Here is a 24,859-nt window from a genome sequence, read left to right as displayed (position 1 = left end):
GAGTTTATTTCATCAGCATTAAATACAGGATACCAATCAGTTAAATTAAGTTTGTCCTTTAAACATACTAGATTTTTTTTATTAATAATCCGGCTTGCTGTTTCTGGTAATTTTATTTTATGAATCTGGTATCTCACATCAGCAATATACAGAAAATTATCAGAAAAATTTGTCAGAACAACCTTTGAAGACGTGGCTGGTGTTGTTAAAAATATGTTGTCAGAGTTGCACTAGTCAATGCAACACGCGTTGGAATTGTACACGAAGGAATTAGGGAATTCGATGACATTAATGTAATAAATTCTGTTGTATGGGTATTTTCTTTAAATTCTAGTGGATTGATATTAAAATCCCCCATAACCACAACATCCTTATCATCCAAAGATGCTAGTAAAGACTCCAAAGAGTGCAAAAAAAGCGGTATTGGGGCTGACGGAGGCTTATAAACCGAAAACTCTGGAATTTTTTTAGTTCAATGCTAACAGACAACACCCAGTATTTCACAGACTTTTTTAACATTATACTTTACTAGTTCAGGGAGCCACTCAAACTGTGCTCCATGTTTCAAAAATTACCCAAGGCCACCTGTTTCATGGACTACTCGATTCTTATCAACGAATTTATATCCCGGTATTTTCACATTATAATGTGTCTTATCATTAATAAATGTTTCACAAATCCCCAAAATGTCGATTTGATTTGCTGGTAATAAACTAATTAGTTCATCAATAGAACTCATGACTCCTTGTACATTCACAAACTTCATTTGCAATGAATTATTCTCAAGTCTCTTTATTTCATTAGGAGAAACGTACGATGACGGCTTTATTTTAGAAAAAGTGTTGTTTTCTCTTTGACCGAATACATGAAAAGTTTCAGAAAGTAGATAGGTTAAGAGGTTTTTCCTCCAAAGCCACCAGTCTATCGGTCCCCCGCGCACACGCAAACTTTAAAGTTAACTAAGTAATAATCGAAAGATCCCACCCTGCGCCAGTAAGCCCGCGTGATAAGGAGCCCGTGCCACTGCCGAGTCATGAAAACCAACCATGCTTATCATCCTTCGAGAAGACCCAAGTTGAGAAGGTATAAGTAGAACAGAAATAACTGGGGAAGAAATAATCAAAATAAACTTGAACCGAGCTAGCCTAAATAACAAATCAACATAAAAAATCAACATATCTCAAACACAAAAACGAAACAATTATCAATCTAGAGCGGGATTGATCTAACATCAACTGGAAAAGAAAATATTTGTAATATAATCCGTTTTCAGTTAAGCACCAATGACGCAGCAGGCTTTTGGTTTTTACTTACAGTTAGGACAGCAGGCAGTATCCAAACACTTGTTTGTAGGGAAACTATATTCGTCTTTAACAACTTTAAAAAGAGCTAATAAATTAAACTGAATATTTGATGTATAATGATATTAACTGCTGAAAGCTCATCAGTTCAAAATGTTACTATAATTTTAATGTTTATTTTCGTTATTAAGTACGAAAGAACATATTTGTCATAAAATTGGTTTTCAGTAAAGCGCCAATGACGCAGTAGGTCTTCGACTTTTATAATGAGAGAAGGAGGTCATACCCAAACTCTTGTTTGTCGTGATTTTTGCTCGTTTCAAGGTTGATTTGCATATTCAATTAAAGTTTCATTCGTTTTAAGATTTATTCATTAATTTACATTAATATCTACTGTTAGTTTGTTTGCATTGATTGTTTATTTAATTTTTGGTCGTTTTTAGTTTCATTTATACTTCAATAGGTAAATATTTTGTTTTCGTTTTAAGCTTGATTTTCATATTCAATCTAAGCATTACTCTCTTTAAGATCTATTTATTCATTTATATTATTACTTGTTGTATGTATTTGCTATGATTGTCTATTTAATTTCTGTTCATTTTGGGTTTCATTTATTCTTTAATAGTAATTTCTGGTCGTTTTGAGTTTGAATTTTAAAAGGTATTTGTATCTGCTGTGCTTAAGTATAATATGGCCTTTCCTTTTCTTTGAACAACTTGTTTGTCGGAAAGCTTTTTTTTTAATTAATCACTTAAAAAGGGCACTATATCTTCAGTTTCCGTTCGAATGCACCCTCTTTCGATCTTTTAGGAATTTTATTTCGATACAATCACCCCTAGAAAAAAAAAATAAAATAAACACGTATCCATGATCTTTCTTCTGGCAAAAAATTGCAAAATTCCACATTTTTGAATATATGAGTTTGAAACTTCTACACCAGAGTTCTCAAATATGCTTGAATTTTAGGTTATTTTAGGTTTTAGATTAATTGAATTTTAGGGGGTATCTATCCCTTTTAAAAATCATAAAAAAATTTCAGGCTCATAACTTTTGATGGGCAAGAATAAACTTGATGAATCTTATATATTTGGAACCAGCATAATGAGTTGATTCTTTTGATATATCAATTGATATCAAAATTCCGTTTTTTAGAATTTCGGTAACTATTGAGCCGATTTGCTCCTTACTTATAGGTTCGTTACCACGAACTGTTTGATGATAAGGGAAGATGATCAATTGACCAAAAAGAAAGTGTCTACATGCTACTGCTACATCAACTACTACAACCACTGCTACCACTCAAACTTCTGCTTTTGTAGCGAGTACTACCAAGGCTGTGGGTATTAAAATGAACATCTGAGAAAATATTGAGGGAAAAGTTGAACTAATCAAAATATAGTATGTATATACAGATTAGTATTACAGGCCTATCAGCAATATTCTTGGAACGGCCTACTATATCAAGATGAAACTTCTTGGACATTAAAATGGAGATGATCAACTGACCAAAAGGAAAAATATAGCTGCTACTACTGCTATTAGTGCTGCTGCTACTACTGTTAATACTGCTACTAATACAACACTATTATTGATACTACTGCTCCTACAACTACCACTACTACTATGATCCTTGTATTATTGAGGCTAAGCGTATGAAGTTGAAAATCTGACAGAATATTGAGGGGGAATTTAGACTAAATCAAAACCCACTAAGTGCTTTAAGATTGTCAAAAGGGTGTATCTCAAGGATTGATTTGGGTTTTAAGTTGGGACTGTCAGAGAATACTTAAAGGGGATGACCAATTGACCAAAAGGCAACATGTTCATGCTACTACTAATACTACTACAACTACTACTACTACTACTACTACTAGTGCTACTGAGCTATTTCAACTATTACTTCAATTGAGGCTTAAGAGTATTATCATCTTTATGCTCTTAATTTGTTTGGATTGAAAATTGGAAGTCCTAGTGTCTTTTTAGTGTCCTTTTTGTGAATGTGCAGAAGTATTTGCAGATACTACAATGGCCACTACTGCCACTACTAATATCGCTACTGTCACTACAATTACTGATTTTGTAGAGAATACTTCTAAGGCTAAGGATATTGAAACTACAATTTGAGCAAATATAGAGGATAAATTTGAACTAAATCAGAACGTACTATGTGCACAGAGATTATCAAAAGAGCGTATAAGCAACATCTTTGGAACAGCGCACCGCATCAAACTGGAACTTCCAGGGCATCGTGAGAGTGAGATTCTACTGGTTAAAAGTGAACAGGTTTATACTACTACAGTCTTTGATATTGCATTGTTATTACCATTTTATTACCATTATTACCATTACCATTGCATTGTTTGATATTGCACTGTTATTACCTCTCTTAATGCATTGTTACTGCTGCTACTGCTGCTTTTGCTACTACCACTGCTACCATGAGGCTAGTGCTAATAACAATAGGGTTACGAATGTGAAAATTTAGAAAATACACAGGGGAAATTTGGACTAAATCTAAAAACACGATGTGCATGCAAATTGTCAATGGAATGTATTTCAGGGACGGATTAGGGAATTAAGTTGGAATTTTCAAAGAATTCTTATGAGGAAAGATCAATTGACCAGAAGGCAATGCGTTCCCGCTACTACCCATACTACTACTGCTGCTACTAATGCTACAACTGCTCTAACTACTACTAACACTAAGAGTACTAAGATGAAAATTTCAGGAAGTCTTGAGGGGGAAGTTCAACTAAATTAAAACACACTACGTAAGAAGCTAAGAGAGGAAAGGAAATAATAAATAATAAATAAAACCAAAAAAGGGTGAGAAAACGAGGATTTTGTCAGACAGTGGCAAAATATGAAAACGAGCAACAAGCAAACATTTCAACAAGGACCTTAGCCAATTTGTCCCCAGTGCTGAAACAAAATAGAAAAAGAAAAAAAAACAACAACAAGAATCTAACTTTTTGGAGTTTACTGTACAAGATCCGAGCAGACACTGAATGAAAGACCATGCCGAAAATTGATAGTGTGTTTTAAATACTTAGAAAGTATTTAAAACACACTATCAATATAAAGGTTATTCCAAGGGTATATCTGCAATATCTTATTAGACATATAAATGGAAAGTCGTCCCTCTTTTACCCCAACTGAAAGCAATATATATATTTTAAGCGATCTCTGTTTTATCATTATAACAATGAAAAAAATTATTAGATTAACAAAACCTCTCGAAATTAATGGGATTATTGTTGGGGTTCCACCCCTTGTTTCTTTTCTTTTCAGATATAAATGACCTATTTTCTTTTCTGTAATTATTTTTGCCTACAAGATAAATTTCAATTGTATGTTAATTCTCGTCGCCAAGGCGACGAGTTTGCAAGAGAAGGTAAATTGTTTTGATTATAAGTCAGTATGAGTCATCGCATGGGCTTGCTAAAATTCATGTCATTGATTCTGAAAATATATGTAGGACAAATTCAATTGAGGGACCTGATGCATTTGATTAGCCCGCATCACACTGAGCCACACCCCAAGTGCCAAGATTCTTTAAGTGTCCTAATATTATTTAATTAGTCTGTATTTTTAGTTGACATTGAGACCCTGTGTGGGGATCTATATATGTGTTTGTATGAGATTACACATTTTTTTGGAAGATTACAAGCAAGTTATTTTCTAAGTCTGTGTAGACCATTTTTCCAGGAACCCAGACAGGGTAGGGAAAGAGTTGCGAAAACTACCGTTATTATCATATCTACAGGAGGGATTCATTCACCGTCCAAGGAGATAGCTAGAGATTTTAGTGGTGACCCGGGCTGGGTGCACCCTTGACCTTAGAGTTTGGCCGTCTGACCGTTCGATCACATTATCATACCCTTGGGCAGGCTATATTGTAAATTGGGTATTAACAAGCCCTATATTTGCAGAACCGTTGTGGTAAGTGCGGGCATCCCATTATAATATTTGGTGCCAGCGAGGCTTTCCCCTCCAGTAAGTGGTGTAGCCCCATTTTAGCACCAATACCTTACCATCTGAATACTGGTGACAGCGGTCACGAATACTGGTTGCAGTAATAAAAGTCCTATCGGTAAACCTGGTAGTAAAAAAATTCTGCATTTTCGAAGAGACAAGTTAATTTAGCCTACATATTAACCTATTGTGATAATATATACAAAAAAAATCGCGAAGAGAAAAAAAATGCAGAATTACGAAGATCTAAATAGGCTGTGCCTAGTTAGACAATAACAAAAAAAATATATGAATCAATATATCGCGCAACTAATTAGTGTGCAAAAATAACAGGCTAATTGAGACGCAGCAATTTTTTGCGAGAGACCAAAAGTGACATTGGTAAAAAGAATTTTCATTTAGACCGAAGAAGTATTTTGATGTTAACGGAATTTTGAAATAATGTCGGACAGAGATAAGCTTAACTTAAGACCGAGAAGGGCAAGTGAAGCCCAGAGAAAAAGTAAGAAAATAGAGAGAAAGGCTAATATGGAGGCATTTGAGAGAAGTCAACAGAAAAATTTCTGGTTTCCGGATGTCTGATGAACAACTAGACTAAAAAATGTTAGCTCGAGATTAAATGTTCGTTCCAAGATATTTAGCAACCAAGATCTTCTAGAAAGAATCTTGTCTAAAGACATTAATAATAGCAATACGGAGTTTTTGATAGGACTAGTAGAATTCAACGGAGCCAGTAAGGCAGAAGATATTGTTTTCAAAATCTTTACGGAGGCCGATAAAAAGCGATTACAAGTATATGAAGAAACTGTTAAGGAAAACGAAAAAGAACGGTCGGCAATTGTTGAAATGATTCAGAGTCATATTAACATTTTAAGAGGAAAGATAGAAGGATACAAGGAGGATGGAAAGACTGTTCTTAAACGTCAACAGACTATTAAGGATCTATATAATGAATTAGATAGGGTTCGTCCCTCTGGTGAAAAGTAAAAACATTGCTTACGAGGCTTGCATAACAGCACTCAGAGAACCCTACGAAGAGTTAAATAAGAGGGTTGACAAATTTCAGATGGAAATTATTGGCAGGGTTCTTCTATTAATTAAGAAAAATTCTAGACCACGAAAAGAATACACCTCTAAATTATACAAAATAATTGAGGAAAATGTAGAGGAAGAAAGACAGGCCCGTTCGCGAATACAGGAAATTCGCGAAGTGACGTTTTATCACAAGTTACTTATAGGCCGTCAGATAGCCATAATAATTTGTTTAAGGATCAATCGCAAGAAAATGAAAATTGCCAGACATTAAACACTTTTACGAGAAAACATGCTACTTCGTTGACTACGGGGGTAGGTGAACCGGCCCAAAAAACAAAAGGGGAGGCTGGGTCCCCAGTCGAAAAAACGAAATGCTTGATACTCCAGTTCAAAGTGTTGATAATCCGGTAAAATGTGATTCCTCGGAACCTTTTTCTAAAAATTGCCATAATAAATATGAGAAAGTAACCTACAAAATAACAAATTTGGCTATAGCCCATAATATAGGAAACATTGATGAGTTTGTGAGGTCGCATAAAATAAAGAGAAATTAAATGGAAAATTGACCGAAATGGTAATTGACACAGGGAGTGAGCAAACTTTTGTGCGAAATTAACTAATTAAAAAGACAGAAATAGACCATAAAAATAATATTTCAATAGTATGTTATTATGGAGATAATCACCAATGCCCGTCTGCTTGGGTAAGAATAGAAATTGCAAGGAAGGTCGGTACAGTCCAAAGAAAAACGATGAAGGTAGGCTTTGTACTAACTATGGCAGTGAATGTTTTAGTAGGAGGAGACTCTGGGGATATCGGAAATGTCCTATCCTTAAAAGCAACTGTTTTAACAGTGAGAAAATTACAAAACTACACTAAGACGGAAAAACATGCAACACTGACAAGGGGAGAAGGTGGACCGGCCCATAAAACAAATTGGGACCATAAAACAATTGGGGACCCTGTCGAAAAAACGAAATGCTTGATACTCGTGTTCAAAATGTTTATCACAGTTTATAGAATTAGCAGTATGATCATTCTCTATCTCTCCCATTATAAAAACCCGGACAGGGGTGCGACTGCTCCGGAGAACGTTTTTGCGGATAGAAACATAGGCGTTATCAGATCTTTTCGCGGGTAGACAAGTCAGATTTCTCTTGGACACGAAACAAGTGGAAACCCGCTATTACGAATAATGCACTTGGTAACCATTTCTCCGTGATTGACGATAACAGACTAATCCGCTAAGGCAGAAACAATTGGGAGGAGGTTTTTGTTCGCACCGAGACCGAAGACCAGAAATTATCTGCGATAAGCTTACTGTCTATAAGCTGTGATGTTTATAATCCGCAAAAATGGGATTTGGAAGTAAATTGACTACATAATATTGAAAATAAGACGCGCGAAAATGATTTTTCGGGGAAATTTGCAAAAAACAGGAAACTTGAGAACACTTTTAACGAATATGAGATGCCAAAAAAAATTACCAAAATGAAGCACTGATTGTACCAGTGAACAATGAGAAGAAATTTATTGCATACGCTTTTCTTCGTAAAGTTCGAGAAATTTTAGTACAATATGAAAAACTAAATGTCGGATTTCAGTTCCCATTTGAAAAGGAAATATTTGTTTCTGCGGTAAAAGTAAAGAATATTGAAAGAGAGAAAAAAGATCCAAAGTGGAACTACGATAAAGAAAGGCAGTCAAAGATGATGGACACTGGAGTCCAATTTAGATTTCATGACGATTTATTTAATACTACGACAAAGAAAAAGGAAACTAAAAAAGAGAAAAGATATATTAAAAGGAATTACAATAGAGAAATACAGTCAAATATAGTAAACACTGGAGTCCAATTAAGATTTAATGATGATTTAGTGTGCACGATTGGAAAATTTGAGAAAAGTAGAGATGGAAAGAAAAGTGCAAAAAAGAGACAAAATTTGGAGATTCAGCCTGCAGTGGCGAGAAATGAAAAAGTGAATGGGCTGTGCCTAGCTAACATAAATTAAATAGATAATAGGGCAAAAATAAAAAATTAGATGGGCTGTTCCTAGCTAACATTAATAATAGGGGGGGGAAGAGGCCCAAGACCCATGAGGAATAAAACAAGATGAGCATAAAATAGAGTTGAACGACCTACAGCAGGTTGAAGAAAAGTTGGGAGATATTGAATGTCGGATTGGATTGGAAAAACTTGGGAAGGAATCTGAGATTAGTCCTATCAACTCTAAGGTAGATTCGGTCTCTTTTGCGGGGGAGGAGTCCCTTTTCTTTGGGGAAAAAAGAATTATGGACGATTTGCTCAATGCACAACTGGTTGACTAGTTGTGACCCTGTTACCGAGATTTTGCCTCTCTGATCTGGAGTCCTTGAGGGATTCTCTCTCCTAGTCACTTCATATTTCACCCAAACCTTTGTTCAGTAACCCTATTCATAGTTTTACTCTTCATGGGAATCAACAATTATTTCCGGCAAACCATACTCAGTATCTAAATTTCGTCTTCAGTTGGTATCAACGCCTATTCTTCAGCTGATTATCCCAGGGGAGGGAACCCAGAATGAACTGATTGATGATACCCCTATCCTTTTCATTAGCCTGTGTATTTTTGGCCTTGGATTATTTGAAATTATGCCAAGGGGCAATTTACATTTTAATTAAGTTGTGGGGTTGTTTCCACAGATGGAAATTAAGAGGCTACTGCAGCCAATTTTTCATGATGGCTGGCATCATCGAATAAGCCAGAAACTGATTCTCTTCTCCTCTCAAATGTAGATTCGTGAGAGCGAGAAAATTTACATTTTTGATTTTGCTGAGCACGATCATTTTCGGCGAATCTTGGAAACTTCAATCTTCAAAACCCAATGTGGATGCCATACGATAAAGACCACGTTGGTTCTACAGTAGAGACGTGTGGATGACGACAGATCCTGAGCGAAGCGGTGGAGGTACAGGCACTGGTGGAAGAAAGAAGACAGATGGATTTTGTAAAGTTGAAGTTTACAAAATCCACCCGTACGTTACCAGCCGAATAATTATATTTTGCTATATTAATTTGGTTCCATCAGGCTGATATATGTTAAAAATACATTCATACTACAACGACTACTATTACTGCTAATACCTCAATTACCACTATAACTACTGCTTCTTTTGTGAGCACTGCCAATGCTGAGTATATTGAAGTGAAATTTGAACAAATGTTGAGGGTACCCCTACCCCCCATTGCGAAAAATTCTCCAGTGGGAGATTCCTCGTGAAATATCCTCTCAAGAAGTCCCTCCTCATATTCCCCCTTGATAATTTTGGATGTCCATTAGAAAAGAAATTGAAAGTTCTGCTTACCCATTTACATCAGAGGCAATCCTAACGGTTCAATGAATTAATATTTGTTTATCTATTTATGCTTTAAGCTGCTACACCGAGTTTAAATCCAAAAGTGTACCGCCCCGGGTATTGAACAGTCAGATGTATTATTTTTTTCCCCATGAATTAATTCATGGCAAAACGAACAGAAACGAATTTAAAAACTATTCTGACAAAATTAGTTTTTTAAAGAAAAGGAAAGAGCTCCATTACACCAAAAATGACCAGTCAAATAATCAAATAATCAAAAAGCCAAATAATAAAAAAGTCAAATAATCTTTGAAGCGTAAAGCTACTACAAATCACCATTCACTGATAAATGAAACTCAAAACGAACAGAAATTACGATAATCAAGCCAGTCAGACTTTATTTCTGCTCATTTGTGGTTTATTGGAGCTCTCTCCTTTTCTCTTAAGAAGTTATTTTATGGGATTTTTTTTTTTTAATAAATCTTCTTGAAAAAATGTTTCATTAAAGTCGAATAGATGTTTGGAAGCCTTGATCATCCAATCTTCTTATTTTTTTTCTATTTATGCACTCTTTTTCTGCACAGTAAGCAAGCTCAGTTCATTTTCATTGTGTTTCTTTGCCATGTTTCACAGAGTGCAATTGTAAGCTAACTGGATCAACAGCTCCTTTTTTATTGCCTTTTTCTTGTGGTTCAAACTTTTTGACCGACAAAAACTAGTTCCTTTTACAGAAAACTATTTGCATAATATATTTAAAATTTTGTTTGTAAGTGTCGTTAAATTAAAGTTTAAACTCTAACCTCTTATTACCTCGAAGACTGTTATCAGTTATCACCTCTTATCTCTTTGTTTTCACCCCTTGATTGATTGTTATCACCCCTAGTGATTTATCCCTATTTCTAGTGATTGTTCATCATTGCCTAGATTTTTTTTTTGCCAGTGGTGTCTTATGATAGATTGCCTAAAGTGTAAATTAAGTAATATAGAGTACGTAAAGTGTTATGATAGTGTAAATTCAAGCCAATGAATCTTCTAGGAAACTAATTATCAAAAGCAGATGGACGCGCTAGTTAAAATGTTTCTGAAAGTCAATAAAACCCAAAAACATTCTCTTTGTTCTGTCTCAAAAACCATAGTTGATCAATTCAAGAGAGACTGGGTTGACATAATTTGTACGCACCAATTTGCATAGTGGTATTGCGTAACCAACTTGCATAGAGAGATTAATTGAAATTGATTGTTTGTTATCATTTTATTTATTAGCAATACCCTTATGAGAGTAAAGTTACATCTTTGACATTTAGTCGTTAACATATTTTAACCTTGGGGTAGACCAGTGATTTCAGACGTGGGGAGCAGGCCCCTCCGGTGGAGCGTGGTGATATTTTGGTGGGCCATGGAAAAGGTGTACACCCTTTGGCTATGCTTTAGCCAGGGTCGAATCTCCGGCATTTTTATTTGGGGGGGGGCAAAAGGGGTCCATATCTGGATAGTCAATGGGCATGAGATGTATAATATTTTTTCTCCACATTATTGAAGAGCAGCTACCCCCCCTTGCAACCCCCCCCCCCCCTCCAACGACGCCCCTGGCTTTAACCATGCTTTAAAGTCGTGATTTCCTACGTGGGGCACATATCTTACCGGCGGGGCATTGTAATATTCTGGTGGGTCGTGGGCAGGACATGCACCCTTCAGCTATTTATAGTTGGAGCTTTGATTTCGAAGAAAAACACTTTTCATGTAAATGACGTTACATTCAAATGTATTTAAAAGTAGTGAGCTATCTAGTACTTTCAGGGGATATTTCAGGGGATATTGCATAATGCCATCAAACACGTTATATTTTGGAGGTATAAAGTGACCAAACACATTATATTTCGGAAGTAGATATTCAGGGACTACATGGTATAATACAACCAGACTGGTTTCTGAATCAACACTTATTTTCTGGCCCAATCAGAGAGAGCTGATACAGCGGCTACTCCATATACGATAACTTGATTAGTATAGTAATTGGATTCAAATATAAGGAATGATTTTCATTGCAGTCCATATTAGTAAGAGACTTGAATTCAGAGAGAGAACAGTTTATTATTATTTGAGACGATATTAGCATAGAAAATGAGTGGTACGTTTACACTATTGGAGGTTGATGGTGGAGCAGATAGCAGCAATGATACAAGGGGGAGAGTATCAAACTTAGTAGTGGAAATTACACGAGGATGTAGAATAAGCCTTGAGAAGGGATGGTATGTATGCTAAATATGTGATATCTTGGAGAAAATTTCAATTTGAGGAGAAATTATGCTTTGCAACAAAAATGAAAATTGTGCATATAAATAGACTTCAAGTTGCATTAGATACACTAGTGAAACATATCGAGGAAAATAAATTGAATCAGTGATTATTATTGTTGTAATTCAATTCAATAAAATTGTTTTTAAATCGAAGATATTTTTCTTTCTATAGTAGGTTAGTGTTTATGTTTAGAGTAGAAAAATAATCCTGGTTAGTCTGAAGTTGGTTGTGAGAGTGTTAGGACTCTAAAAAATGGATAGATTTGAGAAAGACAAAATCATAAGGAATCTTGTGTTAATGGGAAAACATTTGATTCTAGATGATGATTTTCAAGAGTTATCCATTCAAAGGAAGATGTTTTCTTAGTGAATACCATTTAATCTAATGGAAACTGATTCTCCGTCAGTAGCAATTTATAAAAAACTTTTATTTCGTAGATAAAAGATATTTGCGAGGCTTATTGACATATTAAGCGAAAAAAGACAAAATGATATTGTGGATTTGCTTTTAAACACACACACACCTGTCGGTTTGTATGCCTGAATCCATATATTTATATGTGTTTTTGTCTCCCTCACTTCCTCTGCTTATGTGTCTGGGCGGTGTTTGCCAATCACAATGCCTGTGATTGTTTCTTTGTATGTCAGAATCCTTACATTTATATGTGTTTTTGTCTCTCTCACGTTCTCTACTTATGTGTCTGGACGGGTGTTTGCTTATCTCAGGGCCTGTCTCTGTCGGTTTGTATGGCTGAATCCATATATTTATATGCGTTTTTGTCTCCCTCACTTCCTCTGCTTATGTGTCTGGGCGGTGTTTGCCTATCTCAATGCCTGTGATTGTTGCTTTGTATTTCAGAATCCTTACATTTATATGTGGTTTTGTCTCTCTCACTTCCTCTGCTTATGTGTCTGGGCGGGTGTTTGCTTATCTCAATGCCTGTTTCTGTCGGTTTGTATGCCTGAATCCATATATTTTTACGTGTTTTTGTCTCCCTCACTTTCTCTACTTATGTGTCTGGGCGGGTGTTTTACAATCTCAATGCCTGTGATTGTTGCTTTGTATGTCAGAATCCTTACATTTATATGTGTTTTTGTCTCTCTCACTTTCTCTGCTTATGTGTCTGGGCGGGTGCTTGCTTATCTCAGTGCCTGTCTCTGTCGGTTTGTATGCCTGAATCCATATATTTATATGTTTTTTTGTCTCCCTCACTTCCTCTGCTTATGTGTCTGGGCGGGTGTTTGCCTATCTCAATGCCTGTTTTTTGGTTTGTGTGTCAGAATCCTTACATTTATATGTGTTTTTATCTCTCCCACTTACTCTGCTTATGTGATTGGAAGGATGTTTGCCTATCTCAATGTCGGTTTGTATGTCAGAATCCATATATTTATATGTGTTTTTGTCTCTCTCACTTCCTCTGCTTATGTGTCTGGGCGGGTGTTTGCCTATCTCAATGCCTGTCTCTGTCGGTTTGTTTGCCTGAATCTATATATTTGCATGTGTTTTTGTCTCTCTCACTCTCCTTGCCTATGTGTCTGGGCGGATGTTTGCTTATCTCAATTCCTGTCTTTGTCGATTTGTATGTAAGAATCTATATATTTATAGGTGTTTTCTTCTCTCTCACTTCCTCTGCTTATGTGTCTGGGCGGATGTTTGCCTATCTCAATGCCTGTCTTTCTTGGTTTGTTTGTCAGAATCCATATATTTATATTTGTTTTTGTCTCCCTCACTTCCTCTGCTTATGTGTCTGGGCGGGTGTTTGCCTATCTCAATGCCTGTCTCTGTCGGTTTGTTTGCCTGAATCTATATATTTGCATGTGTTTTTGTCTCTCTCACTCTCCTTGCCTATGTTTCTGGGTGGCTGTTTGCTTATCTCAGTGACTGTCGTTGTCGATTTGTATGACAGAATCTATATATTTATATGTGTTTTTGTCTCTTTAATTTCCTCTGCTTATTTGTCTGGGCGGGTGTTTGCTTATCTCAGTACCTGTCTCTGTCGGTTTGTATGCCAGAAACTTTACATTTATACGTGTTTTTGTCTCTCTCACTTCCTCTGCTTATGTGTCTGGGCGGATGTTTGCCTATCTAAATGCCTGTCTTTGTCGGTTTGTATGTCAGAATCCTTACATTTATATGTGTTTTTGTCTCCCTCACTCTCTGGGCCTATGTGTCAGGATGGATGTTTGCCTATTTCAATGCCTGTCTTTGTCGGTTTGTATGTCAGAATCCTTACATTTATATGTGTTTTTGTCTCCCTCAGTTCTTCTGCTTATGTGTCTGGGCGGATGTTTGCCTATCTCAATGCCTGTCTCTGTCGGTTTGTATGTCTGAATCCATATATTTATATGTGTTTTTGTATGCCTGTGGGATTCAAGAAAGAATTTGCTACTTACTTACAATTTCTTCATAATTTCTTGAATGGAATTTCTGCATTGTGTATCCAAGTGGTGAGTTCAAGAAAGAAATTGTTACTTACTTACAATTTCTTCATAATTTAATGAAATGAATAGAACTATTCTAAAGAATAAATACGGGTTAAGCTTAAAGATATTTATTTCTTTTAAACACATTAATAGATTTTTTTTTAGAAAAATCACATATTTACATAAAAATAGTACTTAAAGTTCACCGTGTCTCATGCATTTATCGCGATCAGGTATGTCCTTAGGTATCCAATGCGAGAAGAACCTAACCTTGTCTTCAGGACGGTGATAAGCCCCTTCAAATTTAGGACACTTAAATTCTTCTAGATTGAAAAATGGAATCCTGGGGCCATACTTTTGAGTTAAAACTTTATCTGTAGGTACATTACCCTTTACATAGAGTGCTTCTACCCCGAAAAAGCTGCAAATTTCACTGACTTCCTCCGGAACATTTCTCAGTTCCTGCCAACTATTATTAAGGGGCGTAATCACTCTATCGTAGAACCCCTGTCTGTTTATACAATGTGATGTAGTACTCCATAAGCTTTTGTCATACTCAAACATATTATAATCCACTACCCAGTGATAACAGTCAATTTCTTTGAGTTCTGTAGACAAAAACAAAAATGCAAATTCAAATATAACACCACAAGAAGATTTTTTTAAACCGATAAATTCTGTGTCATATAGTCCTATCATCTTGGAAGCTATTAATGTAGTTGTTACGTAAGGAAGTACTTCATCATGCTTTTATACCTTCGCTGAAGGTTGAATGGAGTTATGGCTAGGGGGATGAGTCCTAAAGCCATCTGAATTCATTGTGGAGAGGAGTCATAAAACCTTTAGAATTCATTGTAGGGAGGGGTCATACAACTCTCGGAATCTATTGCGTGCAAATGAAGTCTGGAAATTACAATTATTTTTTTTATAATTTCCGTATTGTGTATGCAAGAGGTGAATTCAAAAAAGAGTTTGTTACTTACTTACAGTTTTTTCATAATGACAAATCCGACAACGGCTGATGATAAAGAATTTATTCATTCTAATAGATAGATTTTGTCAATGCTGTCTGACGTAACCGACAAATGATATCGATAAAGAATGTTAATAAAGAATTTGTTCAATTTGATACTTAAATTATGTCAGTGTTATCAAACGTATCAGTCAAAAGACATTGATAAAGAATTTATTCACTCTGATACTTAGATTCCGTCAAAGCTATCCCAAGTATCTGTCAATAAATGTTGATATAGAATTTATTCATAATTATACTTAGATTTTCTCTATGTTAACATATCTATCCGACACATGATGTATGCAAATTCCCTTTCTTATATCTTGAATGTTTTAATAAAAATTTTAAACGTTTGATATGCTAGCTTGCTCTAAAAATAATGAACAAATAAGAATGTAATGTCCAACATATTTTTAATAAAATAAAGCAATGTAGAATATTAATACAAAAAATATATTATTATTATACATTATTAACATCAATGAACAGCTTTGGTCATTTTGAATCTGTTTCATAAAATGGTTCACCATTTTCTCTCTTGATACTATAGCTTATGTCTTCTCTTAGTTCGTAATCAGTAGAATAATCATTATTCCATTTTGAGTCATACACAATTTTTACAGGTGTGTCATCAACAGGCTCCATATGCTTTTCGTCTTTGGTATTATTTTGTTCATTGACTGTTTGATTAATGGCAGTTACGTTTGCTGGTGCCTGGATTTTTATCAATTTATCTTTATATTCCTTATTAATATTTTCTGTAAATACCCTTCTTATTTTTCGGGCAACTTCACTGTGTATTATCAAACTATTTTTTACACAGGTAATAGATCCGGCACGTAGACAAGATATGGTTTAAGATATTAGTAGAAGAGTAGGCCTTTCTTTTCGTCTTTGCTTTCATTTGAATGCTAATACCCGAAAGCTGACGATATGGTTTAACACTGGGTAACACGTTACCACAAGTACTAGCAAGAAGATGCCCCTCTTCATCAACTACTATTTTTATGTTGGCATTCTCTTTGAGTGCAATCATCTCCAGAGATCTCAATCTCGCATATCCACCATCATAAGAGTTGATTTTTGTTTGTACTTCACTGAAATTAATTTCCTTAGCGTCCTGACCAGCCACGTATGTATTTTTGATGGTGCTAGCACTTGTACTTATTTCATAGTTTAAATATTTCTCCTTGTCAGCGTTCAATGCTACAATACCACAATCAAGTGAAAATATATTCTTAAAATGCCTCATCGTCACTTCTTAGAGATATGAGTTGTGTTTATTGTTCCAGTGTGTAAAAAATACTGATTTAATACATCTAATAAACTAGGTAGTGTCGATAAACGGACATAGAGTATCATTGGGAAAGCCGCATCGTGTCTCTGAGCAAGCATATAGTACAATTGTTAGAGTCATAAGCATATTTCATGTCATTTTAAGATACGTGAAAAAAAAGTCCAAAAATTTTTTTAGTCCAATAAAAAAAGTGCTACTACAAACAATATTTTTCTAATAGTAAAAGTTGCAACTAACATTTCTATATCATTCTCAGTTTGAATTTGGAAAATATTACATGTGATTTCTTTTATTTTTATGTATGGTACATGTCATTCTAAGATATGTAAAAAAAAGTTGAAAAAACATTATAAAAAAAGGGGGGGGGGTAAAAAGTTGGAGGGGAGGGGGCCCTCTTCGAGTTTGGGGATAGAGGACCTTTGGGGGTTGAGGTTCCTGGTGGTTAGAGTCATTGACGCTTATGATCCTTGGCGGTTCGTACTCGTATACACCTCACTACTTGATTTGTAAGGATTTCTATGAATTGTTCTGAATTTCATTATTAAAATTCTTTGCTTGCCATATACATCTCTCTTAGTATCAACTTTTTAGTATACTATAACGTTAAACTCTATTTTAAATTGACAACACTGTTCAAACACCACTTGTGTATTATACAGAACACATCGAAGAAGTAAAGCTAGGTCAAGTCATAAGACCATTTTATCATCGTTAACCATTTCCATAGATTGATATTGTTCCAAATTTATAATAAATAAGCTATGAGTTAACATGCTCTTCAAGTTTACCTTAACTGCTAATCGGTTTAACCCTTTTTTCTCCACCTTCATATGATCCAATTCACAAATGTTATCTAGCTCTTTTTTTTCCTATTATTCAAATAAGATCGTTCGTACAGTCCAATTCGTGCATCCCTTATCCCTTTTTGCAAATAGAGTTAGCTTTTACGCAAAATGTTTCAACAGCATATGTCAATCAAACAATTCTGAGTGTAGCATCCAATTTTTTAATTAGCAACGACACATTCCTAAGAAACTACTCTCAAGTTAAGGCAATTGTCCAAAAAATAGGTGTTGCCTCAGAAACCACTTTTGAATACGTAATGTGACAATCAAAAGTTTTGGCTTAGAAACCTGTGTCTAAACCAGTCTGTAAAGGCATATCATGCAATCACTCGTACCAATTTTTAGTTTTTGGTTAAAAAAAAAACACGTTATGATGAACGAAGTTGCTAAAGACGTGTTTGATCACTTTATAGGTCTCTAATATAAAAGGATTGGTCGCTTTTTGCAATGTGTTCGCCAAACTGCACTGTATACTCTTGTGACCGTGAAACCTTTATATAAGATACTACTCGCATGTGTTGCATATATATCATTTTGATAACCTGGATGCACTAAGGTCTTTCAATTTTCTTCAATAGAAGAAGTAGCAGTAGCAGTTGTAAAAGTAGTGGTAAAAGTAGTAGTAAGAGTAGCAGCAGCAGTAGTAGTATTGTTGAATTAGTAGTAGCAGTAACAGCAGTAGCAGTAGCAGTAGTAGTGAAAATATTAGTAGAAGTTCTTAGCAATAGTAGTAGTAATGCGAAATGTTTAACTGTAAAAACCTAAAGCCTGCTGCGTCATTCGCACTTCACTGAAAACGAATTATATTACAAATTCTTTCTTTTCCAGTTTTTAAAGTATTGAAAATGAAAATAAAAATTACAGTGAAAACCAAATCTTGAACTGATGGATCTTTCAACAATTAATATCATTATATATCTAATATTAAATTTGATTTTGTTTATACTTTCCAAGATTGTTCAAGACTCGTATAGTTTTCAGTAAAGCGCCAGTGACGCAGTTTTTTTATTTAATTAACTCTAAGCTTCATGGTCTTTCTCTTAGGCAATTAAAAAAATAAAAACAATAATCAAAAGCACTCTGATTGGAATCGTTATATCATTTATTTGTTATTCATCTACTTACAAAACATGAGTTTTTTGGTTTTATTATTTCCATAAATACTTACTTGCACAGTTAGCGTGGGGGGGGGGGCTTATGAACTTTTCTTTTATCTGGTTTGATTAAATTCATAGACACTGACGTGCACAATTAGTGGAGACAGGGGCCATAGGTCCATCGTCCCTTCAAAATCTAGTGATTTTGTAATTTGTTTTGCAAGTTCTTTCATTTCAATTCGATTTACCTACCAGGAATGTAGTACCACCTGCGATAGAGAGTACTTTGTGTGCCCCAGTCTAGTTGTTAATTTGATCAACTTGATCTGCGCAGAAACTAAACTGCTTTTAATGAATCAATGTCTAATGTTTTTATTTATTGTTTTTACGCTACGTTCAACTATTTTTCTACGTTCAATTGATTTAATTAGACATTCAAAGTTTATAGGTTCTAGGACTAGAAGTATCTTTACTAAATCAAATAAAGAAATAAGTTTTATTTTCAACTGCAAGTAAGGAGCATTATTTGAGCTTAAAAAGGACAGAAGTTATTTCGTATATGAAGGGGTTGCCCCTTCTTCAACCCTAATTCTCTACGCTAATGTTTTAGAGTGTTTTAAAAATAGTTCTAATTCAAATTCAACAAATCTTGTGTTTCAAGAGTCATTCATAAAGGATTGGGACAAAAAGTCTGTAGCTGTAGCGTAAAGAGCAAGGGACGAGAAAGCATATACGGAATAATTTATGTGCTACTTAAGTTTTAACATTGCTCCTTACTTTCAGTTAAAAAACCTGTTTATATTTATTCAATTTCAAACAAAATTTCAAATCAAGCCAGAAAATCCGCACCAAGTACGAGGCCTGAAGGAATGACAAATCCCCTTTCATGGCAGAGGTGTTTTTTATCGGGAATGATTATTGCTTTTTTTCAATAATAACCATACTAAATAAACTTTTTTTCTCGAATCAATGCTCTGCAAAAGTTAATTATTAATTTAAAGAGTTGTGTTTGGACAGGTGGCTTTTCTCCTGACATTGAGGATAGCCCTGAGTATGAATCAAAATAGACAGAATTAATAATATTTAAGTTTTTGCTCAAAAATTTAAAGAGTAAAAGTACAGCCTCAAAGTAACTGATATTATCGTGTATATAAGGTGACTGTCCCCTCTCATTCCCATGCTCTTTATGCTAAACTTTGGATTTTTGTCCTAATTCCGTAAAATTTACTTTTGAAACACAAGGACCAAGCGACAAATCACTAATTTTTAAATCACTAAAATAGTAAGCGTAAACCGCAAAGAATTGAAGAGGGGCGGTTTCCTTCATATGTGGAGTATTTTCTGTTTGTTTTTAGTTTCAATGTAACTCATTGCTTTGACTTGAAAGAAAACTCGTTTTTTATTTAATACTAATTTATTCTATTATATTCTTACTAATACTACTAATGCCAAACTATCCTATCCATTTACAATCCTAATACCGTTTATAGTGCCCCTAGGTGTGAGCTAATGAAAGAGTTAAATTAAGTAATCACAAGTTATAGTTTAGGGCTTTGATAAAGATAATGTACCTTAATCACTTTCAGAACCATCCAAAGAAACACCAGGGGCTATGACCCAAAAAATTCATTAAGTTTGAACCAAAACCGGAGCAATTTTTTGAAAATGAAGCAAAAGTTGGAGATTCTGCATTTTCTTCAGGTTTGCATTACCGCCTCTGCCCAAAAACTCAAGAAAAAAGAAGAGTGAGATAGATGAAAGAAAGAGAGACAGTGAGAGAGAAAGAGAGAGAGAGAGAGGTGAATAGAGGGATACGGATTTAATAAAGATGGTAAATGATGGTGGACCTAGTGGATTAATCTGGCTCCACTCAGGCACGTACACCAGAACATTTCTCAGGAGGGAGGGGGCAAAACTAATTAATCTTTGGGGACTTCGAGCTTATCCTCCTCCATGTTTGACCTGCTAAATTAAAAGATTAGCTGTTGGTACGATATATTGTAAAAGGTATTGAGTAAGAATATAAATTATCATATTTTTAGCTCAATTTTCACACATTATAAAACGTAAGGTAGATTTTGTAATTAATTTTTTGCTTCCCATGTATTTTTCTTTGCAATAATTAGGCGGTTTTTCTGCGACCGAAAGTAATTCAATCCTTTCTGATTTTTTTTTTCAATTTTGGAAATGTTTCCTTTAGTTTTCTCTATGGACTATAAACGGTCTTATTTCTAGGTGGTACAAAAGTTTTCAAGATTAGTGAAAAGATGGACGACCTTTCGATTAGATTCTGAAGTGCTCTGAAAAAATAGTTGACTTTCCTCTGAGGTGAGTTAGGGTATTATGAGTGATATTTTTATTTTATTTGTTTTTGTTTTTGTGTTTTCACTGGGTAAGAATTTTATCGGTGTCCTTTAATAGTTCTAGTCCTTGCTCCTTTTTTGTACGTATCTCCTCTGCTTAGTGTTGTTTTTCTTTTTACTTACTACTCTAACGTGTATTTTTGTATAAAGAGGGTACAAATAAATTATTGTTAATATTATTATTACTGTTATTATTATCATTCGTATATTACTAAGCGTGCTTTCAGAATTTTGCATTTGCTTTGCTTTCTGAGATACGACCTAATACCAACAGGAAAACATAGAATTCACACACACCCCCCTCCCTCTAAAAATTTGTGCAGAAACACTAAAATTACAATTTCTAGTAGCTGTCTGGTAGAAAAGGGAATGAAAGCAACTTAAAGGGACTTGTTTCGCAAAATAAAAATGAAAGCTCAATGAAAGCCTAAATAAAAGCAAAAGCTTACATTTTAGGGTAAATTCAATTATTTGCAATGTTTTCAAAACTAAGCAGTTTTATTTACTCAAAGATTTTTTTTTTTTTTGGGGGGGGGGGTTACACAAAAAAAGCTCAAGAAAAATTTGTTTATATCCATTTTTGTTACGTTTTTACGAACCAGACAAACATTTCGGGGGGGGGGGTCAAAATCCCCTAAGGCGAAACTTCAATTAGTTTTCAAAACTAAGCAGACTAAATTGTGTTTTAAATTAGTCGGGTATTTTTGAACGTCCTTCATCAGTTATGCATGGGGTTTGCGGAAGTTAAGATCTGGTTATTCATAATGCCTTTTTTAGAAGTGTAAAAAGGAGAATGAACTCCAAGAATTCGGTGACGTGTCACTGTAACTTATGAATTACTCAGGAACTGCAAATGAAAACTGACATCTTTCAGCGTAGACAAAGTGATGGGATGGGCTAGTCCTGTTCATATCCAACCACTGAAAAAAATAAGACAGAAGATACAAACATTTTGCCAGACTATTATTATATAGGATATAATCTATCCTATATAATATAAAAAAAAGAAAATAATTTCCACTTAATTTTACGGTTATACATCCCTGCATTACCAACAATCTTTGAGTAAACAATCCTAATCTTCAGCTATTATTATATAGTTATATTATATTATTATTATATTATTATATATTATATAGCTGTTCTTAAAGCCAAAGGTTTTTGATGGACTAATATTATATAGGATATAACCTATCCTATATAATATAAAAAAAGAAAACTTGAAACTAACTTGAAACTAACGACTATTATTATATAGGATATCACTCGACAAACTATCAAAAGGAATGAAAACAGTAGGATTTTTAAAATAATATCTGATTTTTGTGGTTGAAAAAATAAGATCGGAAATTTTTTTATGTATTCTAGCTTAGGTTTCCAGCCCATTATGGAAGTTTTACCGCTCTTAATCCAACCTGGTTTTCCAAAATTTTTAGATATCGTGGTTTTCATAAAATTTTATGGAAACTTTTGATTTTACCAATAGTGGAGCGATATGGACTTTTTTTTATAGAATTCTTAAAAATTATTGAAATGATCACAGCCTTATTTAAACGGCAGTTATTTACGGTACAGACTGAAATTGAAAAACGGATTGTTTGTATTTGAATATGGTATGAGACAAGGATGAATCCTATACCTGATCTTAATAGCATAATGGAAAAAAGAGAAATGGAAGACATCACTTTTCCCCGCGCAAAAAAGTAATTTTCCCAGTTGCTCAAGATTGAGGACTACAGTTCCCCTAAATGGATTTTTCAGCTACGGTGATGAAGCTTACATTTTCATCCGGTATAATTTTTACCGGGTTTCAGACTATTTTTGAAAATTACAATTTAATCGTTTTCACGATGAACTTTTATCAAACAGTTCGTGGTAACGAACCGTAAGTAAGGAGCGACGCAGCTCCATGGTAACCAAAACTCTAAAAAAACGTAATTTTCAAACCAATAGATACATTAAAAGAATCGGCTTGTTCCAAATTAAGTTCGGTATTACCCTTCAAAGGTTACGAGCCTGTAACATTTTTTCTGATTTTCAAAAACGAGGGAAAGACCCCCCCAAAAGTCAAAGAATCTTAATAATAATCACACCCTCAGATTGAGCGTACAACCCCGCTGTAGAAGTTTCAAGCTCTTATCTTAGGCTATCTTTATAAAAATATAGAATTTTGTATATTTTTGCCAGAAAAAGATCACGGGTACTTCTTATATTTTTTTTTTTCAGTGGTCATTGTATCGACTCAGGGGCCCTAAAATATCGGGAGAGGGCTCAGTCAAACGGAAATTAAAAGTTCTAGTACCCCTATCGAGTGACCATAAATTGGAGAGCAACTAGGCCCCTCCCACGCCCCCTTTTCCCAAAATCGTTCAGTCAAAATTTTTAGACAGCCATTTTGTTCAACATGGTTGAAAGACCCAATAACCATGCCTTCGGAGATAACATGATCCCCACTATTCCTGGAAAAAAGTCTTTAAGCTATAAAATTTGCCCGCTCTTTACGTATAGGCCTATATTTGTTTTTGGGAAGTATGCATACATTTCTCGGGGGGGATGAATTTTCTGCCGGGGGAAAATTTTCACGGGAAAAAATTTTCACGGGAAAAAATTTCCATAAGGAGTGAAGTTTCCAGGGGACGAGCTTTTCAGGAGAAGTTTCTCATTGGGGGAATTTGCCAGAATTCCTATACGAAGTTCCTTTTACATGACTTGTTTTCTCTTTGCCGACTCAATTTTACATGCGGACATGTTAAAGGTAATTGCCCAGGGTAAATTCTAACTGGGACTGAATTGTCTAGACGATATTTTTGTGAGAAGGGGGATTTCCATGGAGCTGGAGCCATATTTCCTGGCACTATTCGAAAATTGATCAGAAATTAAATAAAAAACGGTACTTGTATCTTAAATAATACAAACTCGAGAATTTCGATCACGAATGATGCGAACATGAGACCAATGAACTGGTTAAGCAACTTCTTTATACCAGGCATTTTGCTTTGGCTCGTTGGAAAATAAATAGTAGCTACGTTGCTCCTTACTTTCTGTTGAAAAACTTGTTTTTTATTTATTTAATCACTAAAATTGAACAAAATAACAGTGTCCATTTCTGCATTAGCTTAAAACGACAGTACTTCTTCGTTTAATTTTTTTTTCAAAACTCATTAGTTTTCGGTTACAATAGATCACCCCTAAGAGATCAACCATAATCATTGACTTCATCTTAAAATTTCCAAATTAGGGACATAAAGGTAAACCCTCACAAACAATTTCACAACGACAATCTTGCCGACGTCCTAGCTCTTGCTGCTCGTTTCACAGAAGATTACAACAGATTATGCTTTAAAAGCTTTAAAAGCTCTGCTTTAAAAGCTTCCCAGATGAATTGTCATATTCGTTTGAGCCAGCCAGAGACAGGGTTGCCACCGAGGTTACGTTCGTACCATTTTTGGTACGTTTTACGTTACGGTCCTAAAAACGTTACATTTTTGTTACGTTTTTGAATTTATGTTACGCTATTGAATAATAAGGAAGTTTCACATTTTTTGAGTAATCTATTTTTTTCCCCCATGAAACAAAATCCGCTGTTCTCACTTTAATTACAATGAGAGAAGTAATAATATTTTTTCATTTCTAAATCATTTAATGTTACAAAGAACTAAATCCATTACAATTATTAGACAATAAGCACTCCACTATGTTAACATTCTCTTTTATGAGTAGAAGATGGTAATTTTCTTACTGAAAATAGTCATTTAGTAAACTGACATACTATCAATTTCCTCAGTTGAGTTTGAATCTAGTTCCCTGAAAATACAGAACCATTTTCTATTAAGAAGAAGATATTTTCATTTTATACTTATGATAATGTAAAAA

At 34.7% G+C, this 24,859-nt stretch overlaps 1 protein-coding gene across 3 annotated transcripts in view; it reads right to left on the bottom strand.

The window, feature by feature from the left end:
* Positions 1-24,859, bottom strand: part of LOC148952736 (uncharacterized) — a 111,268-nt gene that overhangs the window by 16,480 nt on the left and 69,929 nt on the right. The window contains exon 3 of one of the 3 annotated variants that reach the window (XR_016141671.1): positions 21,755-21,906. The exons of the other annotated variants lie outside the window; for them this stretch is intronic. The gene's annotated coding sequence lies outside the window, so the exon portion shown is untranslated. The remainder of the gene's footprint in view (positions 1-21,754; positions 21,907-24,859) is intronic. 3 annotated transcript variants of the gene reach the window in all.

Source organism: Artemia sp. Qi Xiang Cuo, chromosome 4 (assembly GCF_049724085.1).
Source record: "Artemia sp. Qi Xiang Cuo chromosome 4, ASM4972408v1, whole genome shotgun sequence".
In the NCBI taxonomy this organism is placed as follows: domain Eukaryota; kingdom Metazoa; phylum Arthropoda; class Branchiopoda; order Anostraca; family Artemiidae; genus Artemia; species Artemia sp. Qi Xiang Cuo.
Note: the sequence above shows the minus strand (reverse complement) of the source record. Positions and strands in the feature narration are given on the sequence as shown.